Source organism: Monodelphis domestica, chromosome 4, assembly GCF_027887165.1.
Source record: "Monodelphis domestica isolate mMonDom1 chromosome 4, mMonDom1.pri, whole genome shotgun sequence".
NCBI lineage: Eukaryota > Metazoa > Chordata > Mammalia > Didelphimorphia > Didelphidae > Monodelphis > Monodelphis domestica.
The window spans coordinates 165,366,396-165,379,039 of record NC_077230.1 but is presented as its reverse complement, the minus strand read 5'-3'; positions in this window follow the sequence as shown (position 1 = coordinate 165,379,039).

Here is a 12,644-nt window from a genome sequence, read left to right as displayed (position 1 = left end):
CCCCAAAATGGAAAAAAAAATGAGAGGAGCAAGAGCACACACAGCCTAGAGACAGGAAGTCCTAGGTTCAAATCCGGCCTCAGCCACTTCCTAGTTGTGTGACCCTGGGCAAGTCACTTGACCCCGATTGCCTAGCCCTTACCATTCTTCTGCCTTGAAGCCAATACACAGTATTGACTCCAAGACAGAAGGTAAGGGTTTAAAAAAAAAAAAGCACACACAAATATGGGGAGCAAAGAAGGGGTAAATATGAGAAAACAACAACAAAAAAAGAAATTACAATCAACAGCTCCTATATAGGCAACAAAGAACAAATGGAACAGAGGAGGAGGGATCACCAAACCTTAAAGCAGAAATCCCAGCGAATTGGATATAGGCTTTGAAAGAACTCAAAATGCAATTCAAAACACAATTAAGAGAGGCTAAAGACAATTGGGAAAATAATTTAAAAACTAAGATAAGTCATCTGGAAACAGAAAATAGTGTCTTGGAAGCCAAAATTGAGTAACTTGAAAATTAGGCAAAGGAGATGAAAAATGAGGGGAAAATGATGAAAGATGAGGCAAAGGAGATGCAAGATGAGGTAAAGAGGATGAAAGATGACCTCCAAAGAAAATCAGACCAGAAGAAGGATGCCCACAAAGCTAGGGATGAAATCCAGTCTTTAAGCTCCAAAATACAACAAATAGAATTTAGTGACCTCACAAGGCAGCAGGAGACTATAAAACAAAACCAAAAGAATGAAAAAATTAAGGAAAATATGAAGAACCTCACTTACAAAATGGAGGATTTAGAAAACCTTTCGAGGAGAGACAATTTAAGAATCATTGCTCTACCAGAAAATCATGACAAAAGAAAAAGCCTGGACATAATACTACAGGAATTGTCCAAGAAAAATGCCCTGATATTCTAGAACAAGAGGGAAAAGTGGAGATTGAAAGAATCCACAGATCACATCCTGTGCTTAATCCCCTGACAACACCCAAGAACGTTATAGCCAAATTCAAGGGCTATCAGACCAAAGAAAAGATATTACAAGCTGCCAAGACATTCAGATACCATGGAACCACAGTGAGGATAACACAGGACCTGGCTGCATCCACACTGAAGGACCGAAAGGCATGGAATATGATATTCCAGAAAGCAAGGGAACTAGGTCTACAACCAAGAAACAACTACCCAGCAAAACTGACTATATTCTTACAGGGGAAATTATGGTCATTCAACAAAATAAAAGAATTCCAAGAATTTGTAAAAAAAAAAAAGACCAGACATGAATAGAAAATTTGATGCCCAAGCACAGAAATCAAGAGAATCATCAAACGGTAATTTAAAAAGAGGGAAAAAAGAAAAACAAAACAAAACAAAACAAAACTTTTTTTAAGAGACCTATTAAGTTAAAATATGTATGCCTATAAGAAAAGAAGTCATTGGTAACTCTTAAAAACTGTTATTATCAGCTGGGCAGCTAGAAGATTTACACTTAGAGGGAATAGTGACAAACTATATAGGATGAAATGACAAGACATAAATAAGTATATAGATATATGTATACATAAATACATATACATGTGTATATATATATATATATATACACAACTAGAGCTTAAAAAGTGGTTAATACTAAAAGAACTGGGAAAAGAAACAATAGGGGGTAAATTTATATGTCACAAAGAAGCTCATGGTGGGAGTGGGGAGAACATCAATACATGGGAAGGGTAAAGAGGTCAGAGATAGGAAATACTCAATTCTTACATGCATTGAAATTGACCCAAAGAAGGAAGAACAATCCAATCCATTGGGGCAGAGAATGGATTTGCAACCTATAGGGAAGTAGAAGAGTAACAAACGGATTGGTGGGGAGAGAAGCAGTACAAGGGAGGGAGAAGGTGGGGGCGTTGTTTTAGAAAGACTACAGGGAAAATAAGGGAGGAATAAGAAGGGAAAGGAAGAAAGGGAAGTAAAATAAGGGTGGGAACTAGGGGGACTTATTAAAAAGAAGTATTGGTATAGAAGGAAATAGTGAAAGATGAAAAGGCAGGACCAGGAGTAGAAATCAAAATGTTGGGAAATACAAAGCTAGTAAATATGACTCTGAATATGAATGGAATGAACTCACCCATAAAACACAACTGAATAACAGAGTGGATTAGAATCTAAAACCCTCCCCTATGCTGTCTATAAGAAACACACATGAGGAAGGTAGATACACATAGGGTGAAAGTAAGAAGATGGAGCCAAATCTATTGGGCATCAACTGATAAAAAGAAGGCAGGAGTCACAATCATGATATCTGACAAATCCAAAGTAAAAATAAATCTAGTAAAAAGAGATAGGGAAGGTAATTACATCCTGATAAAAGGCAGTATAGGCAATGAGGAAATATCAGTACTCAACATGTATTTACCAAATGGTATGTATGCATCCAAATTTCTAAAGGAGAAACTAGAGGAGTTCAAGGATGAAATAGATAGAAAAACTATACTAGTGGGAGACCTGAACCTTCCTCTATCAGAACTAGATAAATCAAACCAAAAAAATAAATAAGAAAGACATAAGGGAAGTGAATGAAATCTTAGAAAGATTAGAATTAGTAGATATGTGGAGAAAAATAAATAGGGATGAAAAAGGAATACACCTTCTTTTCAGCAGCACATGGTACATTCACAAAAACTGACCACGTATTAGGGCATAAAAACATTGCAAACAAGTGTAAAAGAGCAGAAATAATAAATGCAACCTTCTCAGATCACAATGCAATGAAAATAATAATTAGTAAGGGAACATGAACAGGTAAATCAAAAATTAATTGGAAATTAAACAAAACAATTCTCCAAAACCAGATAGTTAAAGAACAATTCATAGAAACAAATAACTTCATTGAAGAAAATGACAATGATGAGACATCCTTTCAAAACCTATGGGATGCAGCCAAAGCATTACTCAGGGGGTAATTTATATCCTTGATTCATATATTAAAATTTAGGGAGGGTAGAGGTCAATGAATTGGGCATGCAAATTAAAAAACTAGGAAGTGAACCAATTAAAAATCCTCAGATGGAGATGAAATTAGAGATCCTAAAATTCAAAGGAGAAATTAATAAAATTGAAAGTCAAAGAGCTATTGATTTAATAAATAAGACTATAAGCTGGTACTTTGAAAAAAAATAGACAAAGTACTGGTCAGTCTAATTAAAAAAGGAAAGAAGAAAACCAAATTGACAGTATCCAAGATGAAAAGGGAGACCTCACCTCTAATAAAGAGGAAATTAAGGCAATCATTAAAAACTACTATGCCCAATTACATGGCAACAAACATGGAAATCTAGGTGATATAGATGAATACTTACAAAAATATAAATTGCCTAGACTAACAGCGGAAGAAATAGATTACCTAAACAACTCCATATCAGAAAAAGAAATTGAACAAGCCATCAAAGAACTCCCTAAGAAAAAATCCCCAGGTCCAGATGGATTCACAAATGAATTCTATCAAGCATTCAAAGAACAACTAAACCCGATATTATACAAACTATTTGACAGAATGAACAAAGAAGGAGTTCTACTAAATTCCTTTTATGACACAAACATGGTACTGATTCCAAAGCCAGGCAGGTCAAAAACAGAGAAATAAAATTATATACCAATCTCCTTAATGAACATAGATGTAAAAAAACTTAAGTAGGATACTAGCAAAAAGACTCCAGCAAGTGATCATAAGGGTTATTCACTATGACCAAGTAGGATTCATACCAGGAATACAAAGATGGTTCAATATTAGGAAAACCATCCACATAATTGGCCATATTAACAAGCAAACCAACAAAAATCACATGACTATCTCAATAGATGCAGAAAAAGCCTTTGACAAAATACAACACCCAGTCCTATTAAAAACACTAGAAAGGATAGGAAGAGAAGGGTCTTTCCTAAAATTAATAAACAGTATATATCTAAAACCATCAGCTAATATCATCTGCAATGGGGATAAACTAAATGCATTCCCAATAAGATTAGGAGTGAAACAAGGATGCCCATTATCACTTCTATTATTTAACATTGTACTAGAAACACTAGCAGTAGCAATTAGAGAAGAAAAAGAAATTGAAGGTATTAAAATAGACAATGGGGAGACCAAGCTATCACTCTGCAGATGATATGATGGTCTACTTAAAGAGTCCTAGACAATCAACCAAAAACCTAGACAAAATCATCAACAACTTTAGTAAAGTAGCAGGATACAAGATAAACCCACTTAAGACATCAGCTTTTCTATATATCTCCAACACATCTCAGCAGCAAGAATTGGAAAGAGATTAAAAAAAACTGTTTTGATTGTTTGAAATTTATTTGTGTTGTCTTTAGTTTATGTACAATATACATTTTAGCAATAATCTTACAATGGAAGCTGGCATGTCTGTAGACATGTTTACAATGTACTGTTTCTGTTCTTTGATTATTTTCTGTATGTACCATATTTTGTATTTGTAATGTTCCCTAATTATTATCATTATGTGTTTGCTATGGACTGTCTGAAACCCCTAATGGATGTTAAGCTAGGTGACATTATGGCTTATGTATCCCTGGCTGTAATCTGTGCCTGTGTGGTCTATAAGTCTCATGCCTCTGTGTGCTTATGTGGTATGCATCTAAAATATCTGGTGACCTGGTTTAGAAGGGATGACATGAAGGTGATAGCTATGCAAATGAAATTCCAACTAGATACCCTCGAGCACTTAATAAACTTGAATATGACTCAAGGCTTTGAACAAGATACCAACAGAGTAAACAATAATGGGAAAAAACTTAAATAGACTAGATAAAGAGGAAGCAGCAGGAAGAATTTCTTTGTGCCCACTTAGAGATATGCCAGTGGTAAAACAAAATGAAGTCCATAAAGTGGAAATACATGAGATTCTCCCTGGAAGACCTGGAGTCCATCAGGAAGAGATTACCACTTTTTAATGGTGAACCTAATAGGGTGATTAAGGAGATGCATAGGGCAATTGATTTGTATGATCCAGACTTCAATGATTTTGCCCTACTGATGAAGGAGGTCTTGACTAAGAGAGCAAGAACCAAATTTATTCATGAGACTAGAACAGATCTGTTCTTGCAATCCTAGCCAGAGGTTTTGAAGTTAGATACATCTGAAGAGGGAGTTTATGAGATGTTAGTAGAGGCAAGAGATGCAATTCTGGAAGTAATGGGAAGGTATACCAAAAGGCCCAATTGATGGTCAAAATTTAAGGCAATCAAACAGAAGGTCTCTGAAGCTCCTGTGGTTTTCCTGGGAAGGATAACTGAGGCAGCTGAAACTTTATTGGGAATGGATCCACTGGAAGAGTCCTCAATTGCACATATTAAGAGGGTCTTTGTTAAAAATACTGTCCCAAAAATCAGGCAATTTTTTAAAAGAAATTACCCTGACTGGGAGGAATTGGATGATCTATGGAGGAAGGGCACATACTTGACTACAGACGCAGAGGAAAGCAATGATGACAGGGATACTATTGTTGAGGACTTAAGAAGGAAATTGAAGGAAGCTGAAATAAAAGCTAGAGAGAGTGAAATCAAAGAAATAAAAGCTGTGGCTGCATTAAGATCTGTACAGCCAAGGTATACTAATAATACTTATAAACCAAATGAGAGGAGATCAGGCCCTAGGAGGTGTTTCCTGTGTGACCGCATTGGACACCTGTATAGAGACTGACGCTTTAGGAATCAGGTTAGGAGACAATTAAGTAATGAGTATAATAGAAACAATAACTGAAATAGTAGTAATTATAATAATAATAGATGGAATGTAAATAATAACAATAATCAAACTAGGTATACCAATCAATGTCAAAATGCCTGTTGCCAGAGACAGCAAGCACCTAATTTAAATACTATGGAGTCTTGGGTAAATGCTGGAGCAAGGCGTAAATATAGCCAGGTTGTAAAGGGTGACCAGAGTAACAGTGTCTTATGAAGGTTTGCCCAGGAAACACATGAGAATGAATCAAGGAGTGAGTGTGATATATTTGCAAATGAGTTGAGGATAAATGAAAATGGGAGTAATGAAAATAATATAGGTGGTAATACAAATGAATTAATTGAATCAAAGGAGGATATAGTTGATGTAAATAATTGTACAGAAAAGAACATTGTAATATAAATTTAATAGAAAATCCTAATGAATGTATGATAAGAGAAATTAAAGAAAAATATAACCTAAATAATAATAAGGAAATTGTAAATGGGAACAATGATACTAAGATGGAGAATTTAAGGACCAATGAGAGTAATATAAAAGCTGATGATGCAAAATCCTGGGAAAGTCATGTAATTCATGCAGATGTTGACTTGGATGGATAGAAAATGACTGAGCTTTGTACTCATGTTACTGTGCTTGCACCAATTCTTGAAACCTTCCAACTCCCAAATAGTACTGAACTCTATGTTTCTGTATATATAGGGGATCAGATATATGATCTTTTGGTGGATACTGGAGCCAGCAAATCAGTTTTGCAAAGTCTTCCTAAAGATTGTAGAGCTGTTGGTACTATGGAAGTGATTGGAGCTACTAGAAAACCAGAGAGAGTAGCTAAATAACAAACTAAAATGATTACCCTTGGTCCATTAAGTGTGGAACATGCCTTTCTATGTATGCCTGGATGCCCAATGAACCTTCTCGGGAGGGACTTGTTTTGTAAATTATGAGCAATGATTCAATATGCTGACACTGGGGATATATCATTACAACTCCCAGAAGAATCTCTGAAAGTCTTTCCATTGCTGTTCTTAGATTCAGTCAGTGCAGAGAATGAGTTGAATTCCATCTATCCTATTCCTCAGGATATACCAGAAGATTTATGGGCAATTCCACAGATGTTGGCCTATTGAAATCAGCTGATCCAGTGATAGTGAGGACCAAGGAGGACCAGTTCCTTGTGTTCCTCAACATCCTTTAAGTAAAGAAGCTATAGACAGAATAAGACCAATTATTGAGTCCCTAATTCAACAAGAGACCATAATACTGTGCTTTTCAATTCAGAATACACCCATGCTGCCAATAAAGAAACAAAAGCTCAATCAAGATAGCAAAGTTGTCTATAGATTCATACTGGATTTAAGAGCTGTACATGATCATGTAATTAAGATTCATCCTATAGTACCAAGCCCAGCTACTCTAATATTATCCATTCCAAGTCAAGCAAGATATTTCACCATGATAGATTTATGTTCAGTGTTTTCCTCAATACCAATTCACGAGGATTCTCAAAAGATCTTTGGTTTCACATGGGAGAGTGCCCAGTAGACATTCACTCGTCTTCCACAGAGATTCTGTGACAGCCCAAGCCAATTCTCTCAAATTTTGAACAGAGACCTTAAAACAATATCATCCAAGGAAAGTAAAATAGTGCATTTTGTAGATGATATCCTTCTATCATCTCCATCTGCTAAAGTGTGTTTGAGAGATAGCAAGATTCTTTTGATTGAATTATATAAACGTGGACATAAAATCTCTAAAGCAAAACTTCAGTGAGTTTTGCCATGTGTTGAATATCTTGGTTTTGTGTTGTCAGAGAGTTCCAGAAGTATCACTAAGAAAAGAATAACTGATATCCAGAAAGTGAGTACACCTAAGACCAAGAAGCAACTTAGAGCTATTCTTGGGACAACTAGTTTTTGTACACAATGGATACCTGCATATAGTGAAATTACTAAATGTTTAACAGATCTAACTAGGAATACAGAACCAGAATCTCTGAAACTCAAACCTGAACATCTGCAAGCCTTAAGGAAGCTTAAGGAAGCAATTTTATCTGCACCAGCTCTTGGAATCCCAGACTATACTAAACCTTTTCAATTATTTGTGCATGAGACCAAAGTTATTGCATCTGGTGTACTGATACAAACTTTAGGGCAAAGTTATCATCCAATTGGATACTATAGTTGTCAGCTAGATCCAATCGCTGCAGGTTCAGTTCCTAGTTTGAGGGGTGTAACTGCTGCAGCTGTGTTAGTTCAAAAGTCATCAGAATTAGTTTTGGGATGTCCATTGACGATATTCTGTTCACATCAAATAGAAGCACTAATGAGGAAATTTCGTACTCAAGCATATTCAGACCAACGAATATCTAAGTATTTATTTATACTTCTAGGTAGTAAAAACATCACGTTGAAAAGGTGTAGTGTATTAAATCCAGCTACACTTCTTCCTGATTTGCCAAAGAATGGTGAACCATTACATGAATGTGTAGAAGTAGTAAATCTAGTGGATATGCCAAGGATGGACTTAAAAGACACTCCGATCAAAAATTCAGATTTGGTTTTATTCACAGATGGATCTTCATAGTTGTGTAATGGAATTAGATGTATAGATGCTACAATTGTCACAGAATTGGAGACACTGTTGTATGGATAATTACCTAGTAACCTTAATGCTCAAACCGCAGAATTAATCGCTTTAAAGCAAGCATTTCTTCTGGTAAAAGTGCAAACATTTACAGACTCTCATTATGCTTTTTCTGTTTGTCATGCTACAGGAAAGATCTGGAAACAACGAGGTTTTATTACTACATCAGGAAAACCAATTACTCATGCAGAAATAATAACTGAGTTGTTGGATGCTATCCAGAAGCCTAAACAGCTAGCAGTAATCCATTGTAGAAGTCATACTAATAGAAGAGATTCTGTTTCTAAAGGAAATCATAGAGCTGACATAACAGCAAAATTTGCGGCCAGAAATGCTCCAGTGTATATTATGAACATATCAACTATAGAATCTGATGATCTAGAAAAAGCTCATGTAGGCTCAGAAATACAAAAATGGAAAGAGAAGTTTGAAGCTAGCAAAGAACATTATATATGGTTAATAGATACAGGAAAGCCGCTGTTACCAAAAGACCTCTATACCTATTTGTGTCAAGCCATTCACACAAAAGGTCATTTTGGTAGTCAAGCTGTAATTGACACTGTAAAGAGGCAATGGGTTGCTCCTGGAATAAGTACTGTAGCAAATAAGATCTGCTCAAGCTGTTCTGTTTTCCAAAAATTCAATCAAGGAGCATTCAAACAAAAAGGTTTAAGTGGTAGACCTTTAGCATATTGTCCATTTGAGCGTCTGCAGATTGGTTACATCAGCATTCCAAAAGCTGGAAGATACAAGTTTTGCTTGATAATTGTTGATAGATTAACTAAATGGCCTGAAGCTTTTCCATCAAATACAAATACATCTAGCTTTGTGGTGAAAGTGTTGATTAAGGAAATTATACCTAGATTTAGAGTACTACTAACAATAGACTCTGATAAAGGATCACATTTCACTCAAGACATCCTGAAACGAGTCTATGAAAATCTAGGAATAACACCAAAATATCATGTGCCATATCATCCCCAAAGTTCAGGCCAAGTTGAATGCATGAATAAGGAAATAAAGAATATGGTGGGGAAGCTCTGTGCTGAAACTCATCTCAAATGACCAGAGATTCTTCCCATAGCTTTGTTTTACATACATATGAGGCCAAGAGCAGATTTGCATATATCATCCTATGAAATGCTCTTTGGACATGTTCCACTACAAGCAAAAACTTGTAGACAGTCTACACATCTCTCTTAGGAGGAGATTGCCAACTTGCTTCTTACTTAAGTGCTTTACAACAAAGACTAAAAGAATTACATGAAATGGGAGTATTAATTCAAACTGGTCCTTTGGATTATTCTCGTCATAATTATGAACCAGGAGATATGGTATATGTAAAAAAATTTGCTAAAACATCAGCAACCAAGAAAGTTGGTTAGGTCCATACATTATTGTGTTGGTTTCTCCATCTTCAATAAAAGTTTTGGGTAGAGATTCTTGGTATTATTGTTCACATATAAAATTAGCACATGGTATAAATAATGAAAATGTACAAATCTTTGAAGAAGAAGGAAATGAAGAGATTGCAGAAAGATAGAATCATCAGTCAAATTGAGTCTGCAGTCAAAAAGATCAGTAAGGAGAGGACCATTCCTACAGAAGAGGATAGAAGAGGACAATGCAGAAGAAGAGGAGAATTCAGGAATTAATGGACATTGATAAAAGACTGAGAATTTTAAAATTTAAAACACTGTCAAATTTGCAATGAAAAGGATTACAGGAGAAATGGACTAATGTTTTTATACTTTAGGTAATGTATTATAGTACATAACATAGCATTTATTCACATACAAACACAAATATATTTCCTACTATGGAATGGCAGAAGGATATTCAAGAGGAAGTAGGGGTAAGTATGTTGTATACAACAGTAACATAACTATATATAACAGTAACACTAACATTTAAATAGAAAAACAACACGACATAACAAAAATAACAACATAAAGTGTAAACATGGCTAGGTTACATTGAATCACTATTTAAATGAGTGAAACAATGTATAGTTAGGGTACTAACAGAGTTATGATTAGGTATAAATACATTATTTACTAACAAAATATAGTTACATACTTAGATTTAGTTTAAGTTTAGAAATTTAGTTAGAAGTATTTTGAAGTTAGGTAAAATTAACTTAGATAGGTAAGAAAATTAGATACTGACTTGCACTGCATCATACATTACACAACACAAACAACATATGACATCACATATCAAACAAAATTGTAGATAAATATGTAAATATATGTAAATAGGGTATATAATAGGATTGTAAATTAATTGTATTATAGTTTATGTAGGTATGTAAACTATGTGTAAATATCAAGTGTACATAAGTATATATATGTGCATATGTATAGCATACGTATATATTGTATGTCTCTACTATATGTATATATATGTAAAATTATGTGCATAGCTCACTGTTACATGTATTTGCATAAGTGAGTTCATTGTTTGGTTCACTTTTCATTGTAAAACTTATGCATGGTTGTGTTTATTGTGATTTTCAATTTTTTTCCCTCTAAGTTTAACATACTGCAATACTAGTATATTGTTTTGTTTTAACTGATAAGAGTATTTTAAGTTTGATATTTGCATGGGAGTGATGTTCATCTGTTTGATGTTATTTGCTGTTCTGATTGGGCTTCTGTTTGACTTTTATACTTGTTCATTATTTACTTTGTTTTCCTTTTCCTTTTTCCCTTGTTACAATTCCTTAGAATAGATTAGTGTAAGTTAGAGTAAGATAGTTGAGTGTAGGTTGTTTGTTATTTTGGGTAGATTTCTTAGTTTAGGTAACTGGTAAGTATTTTAGATTGTGCACAAATTCAAAAATCGTGTTTCCAACATGATTTTTGATTCGCACAATAGGGGGGAATTGTGATAAAGGATGGAAAGGTTTGCAATTTGCAAAACTGTGCAAGAAATGAAAAGTGAAAACCTAGGTATGATTCACAGTGGCATGTGACCAAGGGTCACATGGGAACCTGAACTGGAGGATCTGGGAAGACTCCATCTTGCCCCAACAGATTTTTCTTCTGGTCTCCTGAGGAAGTCAAAGTCAAAGTGGAAAGAGCGATCTGAAGAGGATTTTCCCTGTGTTGAACTGAGAAAGAGTTCCTGTATCTAGCTTGTGAGTCTTGAAATTTCTCAGACTTGTGAATATTAAAAAATTCCCCATTGGGGAATTCTCCATTGGAACAATTCCCTACTGGGACATTCCCCATTTGGAAAGTGAGAACTCTACTTAGATCAGAAATGGGAAGACCTCTACTCCACCAGTACTTAAGACTGCTTTAGGGGAGAAAACTCCTTGCTGAACAATGAGAAATGCTTACACCCATACTTAAGCCATGCCTATTTTTAGAATTAACACAATAGGATGCTAAGTACCTATAAAGGTCAGGCAACTTGTAAATTTACAAGGAGCAAAGAGGTGAAAACTTATTCAGAAGTTTTTTCTGGTTCAAACATACTAAAAAGATTAGTCGACTCAGCTGTGTTTTTTCTAGTTCAAACTTACTAAAGGGATTAGTCGACTCAGCTGTGAATTCAGAATGGGCTGTCCTTTGGAAAACGTCTACTGTGATTGGTAGATGGAAGAACTTAGGGGAGGTGACATAGGAGAAAACCCCTATATAAGAAAAAGGGATCTCTTGAGAAGGAGCTCTTGAGAGACAGGCTCTAAGGAGGGTCAGAAGAATCTCTCTCTGAAGAAGGATGGCTGGCTGAACTGGTGTCTATATTCTTGCTTGGACAGATCTTGTGGTGAGTGATTAAGGACTGACTGATTTTCTTAAGGCTTAGGCCTGGGTTGGCCAGGACTGGCCAGGGCTGGCTTATCCTTTTCTCATTATTCTCCTTTTTCTCTCTTTCTCTCTTTCTTTAATTCCTCATTTGTATGAATTAAAATCTCTATAAAACCCAGTTAACTTGGGTATATTTCATAATTGGGAATATTTCCCTGGCGACCATCTTATATTTGATTTAAAATCAAAACACTGCAGTGAAAACATATTTTCTGCAGTCACAATTTACTCACCCACTCTTATATCTATCACAATTTATATCTTCCACTATTTTACTCACTACAGTTTAAGGCCATCAACCATTTTAATTATTACAGTTTATGACTCCCACTCTTTTAAATATAACAGCTGCTGGCAACATTCAGTCTCACTTGGACATCAGGACTTGCTTGGACATCTAACAACAACAGATCCTGGCTCTA